This window comes from Cyprinus carpio, chromosome B3 (assembly GCF_018340385.1).
Source record: "Cyprinus carpio isolate SPL01 chromosome B3, ASM1834038v1, whole genome shotgun sequence".
NCBI lineage: Eukaryota > Metazoa > Chordata > Actinopteri > Cypriniformes > Cyprinidae > Cyprinus > Cyprinus carpio.
Genome location: NC_056599.1, coordinates 42752803 through 42759062, shown reverse-complemented (window position 1 = coordinate 42759062; position 6260 = coordinate 42752803). Strand labels below are relative to the sequence as shown.

At 35.0% G+C, this 6260-nt stretch overlaps 1 long non-coding RNA gene across 1 annotated transcript; it reads right to left on the bottom strand.

Annotated features, from left to right (window-relative positions):
• Positions 1 to 3143: 3143 nt before the first annotated feature.
• Positions 3144 to 5776, bottom strand: LOC122136652. The gene is made up of 3 exons (XR_006154292.1): positions 5337 to 5776; positions 3395 to 3466; positions 3144 to 3303 (listed from the first exon to the last, which is right to left on the bottom strand). It is a non-coding gene; the product is annotated as an uncharacterized LOC122136652 (long non-coding RNA).
• Between the last annotated feature and the right edge of the window lie 484 nt (positions 5777 to 6260).

Here is a 6260-nt window from a genome sequence, read left to right as displayed (position 1 = left end):
CTTTTGTGACTTTCTCAGTTCGTCGCACGAGCACAGTTTATATTTATTTATTTATTTTTTCTACAACATGCTATTAATCAGTGTATGCTGATGAATTTACATCATAGTTATATGGAAACGAAAGTGGTTAACATTAAACCCGTTCTTTTTTCATCTGTCGTATTATTTGTGATTAGCATTTTCTTTTTCGCTATATTATAAGCCCGGTTTCGGATGCTTTCACTTTCGATTTTTGCGATCTTGTCAGGTTTTACAATAAAACGATAATTGTCTGTTTTGCTTACATCTTTCACCTTTTAAGACAAAAGAAAAATGGATTCATTGTTATTTTTAATTAAAATGCACAACAACTATAAAAAAAGTACAAGATTCAATGACAAACTAGCTAAAAACGTTTATTAACAAAAAAACGAATAAGATGAGGCATGGCATAGGTCAAACTACATGCTGTTTTAGGCTATATAATGACTAATAAATTACATAACGTTTAGCAAACACTTAGGAATCAAATAAAAATAAGAGTGAGCCTCCATGGCATAACGTGGGGGTAAACAGCAAAGATAAGCTTTTCAAAATGAAAAACACAAAAACAAAAGAAAAGTCAAACTAAATTTACTGTCGGTAACACTGCTTGCATGTTTTTTTCCCCCACAATAATACCAACACGTTCCCCTTCTTTGGTTTAAAAGCGGTCTTTTACTTTACTTTATCGAGCAAAATCATCAATATTCGCGTCATTTTTGCTGCGCGCACCTTCGCTCCTGACTCGGCGCTGCGCAGTTCAAAAAGTTTTTTTGATGTCATATCATAGGCGCGGGAAGTGGGGGTGCTGAAGCACCCCGTTTTTTTCTGTTGGCAACTGTTTAACTGTTGAAAAAAAAAAAAAAAAAAAAAAATGTTGGGAAAAAAAAAACCCTAAAAAAAATCGGCGTCTATTTTACACTAAAAAAAGTGCAAGTAGCTGGTATTGTTGGCGGATTGTGAAAACATTACGACTGCCAACTATCAGATTGATTGGTGTAGAGCGTGAAGCCTGTGTCATTCTATTCCTTCTGACGCGATGGACCTGGGTTCGAATCTGCCTTTTGGCGAACTTTTTTTTTCTCTCTTTTCAAACTTCAAATCACATCAGAAAAGCATTTATTTCTAATAAAATTGAAGGAAAATAATCAAATAGTTGAAAATAAAGTATTGGGTAGGATTAGGGTAGGTGTAGGGAGGGCTTTTTTCCCTAATAAGGTGCATCCCGACTTCAAAAACCGCAACACTTATAAACAATAATTTTCGCAACATGGACATACCCATAGGAATTAAATAACTCGTGTGGATGTTGTTTTCTTATTGTGAAATCATACCTGTAAACACAGGAAAAATTGAGGAGACAGGAGCAAACGTGTCTGTGTCGCACATAATCCCCAGCAATTGTGAGGGCGCAAACACGCTCCTATAAAGGCGTCCTCGTTTTCAAAATAAGAGTCCCTATCTCATTCAGCAATAGACGTCAGGTCGTCACGTGGGTCAGCCGTTTGAAAGTTCAAGATGTCGGATTTAGACCGTTCGATCGTCGGCCGGTCGTTTCAGATGTTTGATTTTGGCACGGATACCCGCCATACCATAGACGTCCTTTCCGACGTTCCAGCGACATCCGGTAGAGACTTACTATAGACGTAAATATTAGAATGTTACGTCTCTATTAGACATCTGATTTTACATAACATAGACGTCGTTCTTAATTATACGATTTTAGACGTTCCTTCATATTTATAGTTATTGATAACAGCTTTAGTTACACTGATTATGCATGCGTCTACATATATATATAAGTATGATAACTAAACCCAAGTATATTCCACTCAGAATGAAAGAACACAACATGCTGTTGAATGATTTGTATCATTTTATTAACAGTGAATGAAAATAAGCAGTCGTTTATGTTATTATTATTATTATTATATTCCTGAAACAAACAAACAAACAAACAACAAAAAAGCAAGTTGATTAACAAGGCATTCTCCCTGGGGCCATCCAAAGACATAGAAATACATGGTTAAACAACCTACAGAGTAATGATTCAATTAAAAATCAATGTGTTGATGCAGATCCTATGTTCTTAAACATGAAATTTATTTTGTAAATCCCAGTGGTTAAACGCTGCCACCTGACTAATGATGGATTCTTTGTGAATGTCCACTGACAAAACCTGAAAGACTTTCTGAAGTGTATATAAGCAGCCTGCTAGTTTAGAAAGGGAAAATTTAAAAGATTAAAAAGGAATTGGAGGGGAAAATTAAATTCAGAATATCTTTTGCTATTTTGTAATAATATTAATCATGTAATCCCATAAAAGTAGTACTGTAGTCTGATTATGGTTTTATAAAATTCCAATTTAATCTAATTACAAGTTCTTTTATTTAATGGAATCTGTTTACGTAATCCAGATACTGTAGTCAGGTACTACTGAGCTCAGAACAGGGATTAGTTTAAGTCAGGACTATAGGTCCTAGGTTTTGCTTTTATAAAAATGCTGCATGTATATGCATCTTGAGATGAAACAATGGCACTGACATATTGTAAGGAATGTCATTGCAAGTTATTTTCAGTTAAGACAGCTCACACATGCATTTTAGTCTGGGACTAGCCTTAAGCCTGGTCTGTGAAACCGGTAATATAATAGACATTATTTACATCAGTACAACTGTTTTAAACCTTCAAATGGTCAATGATTTTTACCCTCTTTTGCATCATTGATTTTTTCTGATAATTGTCTTTCCAGTTTGTCTAGTTCCTCCATGGTTGTGAGAGGAAAGACATCATCCTTGCTGTCCACCAGCAGCACTGGAGCACTGGAACGGTTGTTAGCTGCAAGGGACTGGACCACTGAAGTCAGATGATTGATCTTCATGTCCAGTTCGTTAAGTGCCTCCAGAATTGTCCTCTCAACAGCTGCAACAATAGTAGGTTTATCTGGGAGAGTATTTTAATTAAACTATAAAATGTATAATTTTACAAATTTAGCACTTCAATTTAACGTACGTGTACATTTGATTGTTGACGCAGCTCCATCGTCTCACACCAGAAGCATCTGCAAGCACAAAAAGCGTTTTTAAATGTGATAAAACTAACACGTCATAAAAATTTGTGTTGCTAAAGATATGGCTACATGCTTAAAGCCTTAGGCTGATGATACACAGGGCAACTTTTTGGGCAACGTTGCTGTCAACAGGCAAAAAAGAAATACAAATGACTTACTATTTGTTCTTGCCTGGTAGGTACCTGAGGGTCTCTGTTCAAAGATTGTGTTCTCTGATGGATTGTACAGAAAATGTAATGTTACCTAGTGTTATTAATTTGCAGTGTATGTGTTTCCTGCATGTGTTTATGAATGTTCTTTTACCTTGAAAGTTAGATGGGTGTTCACCCCAAGCATCCTCTTGCTCATTTTCATTGGACAAGCTCACTGGAACAGCTGGAGTTAAGAAAGGTGAAGTTGGTAAGTTGTATTTGCTACCATGACAGTGCATGACACTGATACACTATGGGCTAGATTTACTAACAGCTTGCGCTAGCACAAACCTTCTTTTGGGTGTTAAAATAGTACTGTCAGGATTTACTAAAGAGGCACAGTAAAGAATTAGTGCTGAAAAGAGAGGTGGACACAGGTTTGTTTTTTGCATCTAACCTTGCTGAATAGCTACCTTATGTAGACGCAAATTATGGAAGTTTTCCTTTCAGATACGCAAATTAATCATTTGTAGGAGTGAAATTCCTAACATTTTGTGCTCTTCAAAATTTAATTTTTACCCAAATACCCAAAAAAGGCAGAGTATTAAGGTGTTTGAATCACGCAATGATTTGATAACGCGTTGTTTTAAAGTGTGCTCTTCAGAATTTTCCCTATTCGGAACATTAGGAATTTGCTAAATTTTTAATACCCAAAAAAGGCATGTCTTTTTTTCTTAAAGCAGTGTGTTATGTAATGTAGCTATTTGCTTGTAAGTCTGCAGAGTGAAGCTTAAAGCCATGTCAGGGAGACAAAGCTATGTCCAAGATGTGGAAAATTTGCATAATGCCATCCAAACTCTATTTGGAAACGAACCATGTCAGGGAGACAAAGCAAAAGTAGATGCACTGAGGAATCATTGTTAAGATTTATTTACAACAGAACAGCACAACCCAGATGTTCGAATTTGTACAACACATTTTATGGATGACAGTTTTGTGAACCTAGGAGAGGAAAAGGCTGGCTGTGCACAAAGGCTATTTCTAAAAAATATTTGTTAAAAAATTTCTAGCCATAATATAATATTTTAGTTTCATTGACTAACAAAATAAATGAGGGGCCGTTTCTGTGCATGAATGTTCTTTCTCCATCTTTCGCCTACACTGACTCTAAAAAGAAGATTATGGGAAAAGCAGATCTCATTAATATTCATTAACTCATTACCATATCTCTTCTTAGTTAAAATATCATTTATTCTATTATATAATTAAAAATTATTATTTATTATATATTCTATTTTCACTAGTTGCATGGGCAAATCCTGATATCAACTTCAACGCAACTGTAATGTTTCCCAGGTCCAGAAGCGTAATAAGGACATCAATAAAACAGTCCATGTGACATCAGTGGCTCAACTTCAGTTTTACGAAGGTACGAGTATACTTTTTGAGCACAAAGAAAACAAAAATAACAATTTATTTTAACTGCTATTTTTCCCGAGTTACATCTTCTGCCATTTTGGAGAGTACCCAAGAGCGTAATCGACGTAATCAGCGTTGTTTACATTCAGGGGAGAAAGGAGCGCACATGAACATAATGTGCATAATTAGCGTTCATGTCAGCATGTGATTCTCTCTAAAATGGCAGTGGTGGTAAGTCGTTGGTGGGGGATTGTTGTTTTTGTTTTTTTTGTTTTTTTTTTCTTCGAACTCAAAAAGTAGTCTAGTAGCATCTGGTGAAAGACGTAACTCGGGGAGAAGAATTGTTGAATTGATGTCCTTACTGTGTTTCTGGACCTGTATTTCAGTTGTGTTGCTGTCAGATTTCATCAAAAAATATCTTAATTTGTGTTCCGAAGATGAAATGACATGAGGGTGAGTAATTAATGACAGAATTTAAATTTTTGGGTGAACTATCCCTTTAAAAATGTGAATTGCTGATATCAAGAAATCAATTGTTATGATGAAACTGACAAATCAGAGATGCAGGATGCTAGTTTTTATTTATGTAAGAATTATCTCTTCTTCATTAAGACATTACTAACATGCTGCGTGATGTTGCTTTTAATTGATCTAAACCCAAATACTGAGTGGTCATTTAAAATATATATACTTACAAAGCCAAAGATGCTCTCAAGATGTGGCTCTTAAAAGAGCCTTTGTGGTGTGTGTAGCTGCTGTAGACACAAACAAAAGAGAGATAAAGAAGAACACATTTGAGTGAGATATGTCTGTACACATTAAAATGTTTTCACTTTCACCAGTGATTATTGATTAAGCATGTTGTGATAAATCTGGCAAATAAGAAATGCCGTTGACTGCTACTATTTTCACTTACAACAATCAGACGGCAATCAACACTGAAAAAGAGAGAGAAGATAATTATTTTCATTGTAGTCTATAAAATCCCAAAGTTTATAAAGGCTCTGATGGATATGTATGATATTATCTGATAATGCAAGACAAGTAGAATGCAGAGCAATGTATTTGATGAGACCTTACAGCCCACTAACAAATAAGTCACAGTAAAATGCATTTTCATTCTTGAGAATCACAAATAAATAATTCAATATTTGAAATGCAATTCAATAATGCTCAAAGTGTGTAAAATAAACTTAAATTATATGAAGGTATATTTAAAATCTGAAAACTCAATAACTTGCATTAATGTTTTCACATTGATTTTGTGAGAAGTAAGCATGACCACAACTTCTGAACAGCTGTGCTTACTGTAGCATGACACCAAAAAGTGCCTTTTTAAACAGCAGTGTAAACCAGGGGGTTTAGGGTTTCAGGTAGGCCCAGATTAGGTTTATTTAAGAGCAGAAACTGACTAATCAAATGTAAAAATTTAACACTGCTTTACTATATGAATTAAATACACACTGATTCTTATTAAAGCTACAAAAGGTATTCAGTCATGAGCAGAGAGAGATTTTCTCTCTGTCTTCTGTTGTTTGATTCATATTTAGCACACAGAAGGAAACCGGTTTATTTAGTTGCTGTAACTTTTAAGTGTTGCAATATTTTGTTACACGCAC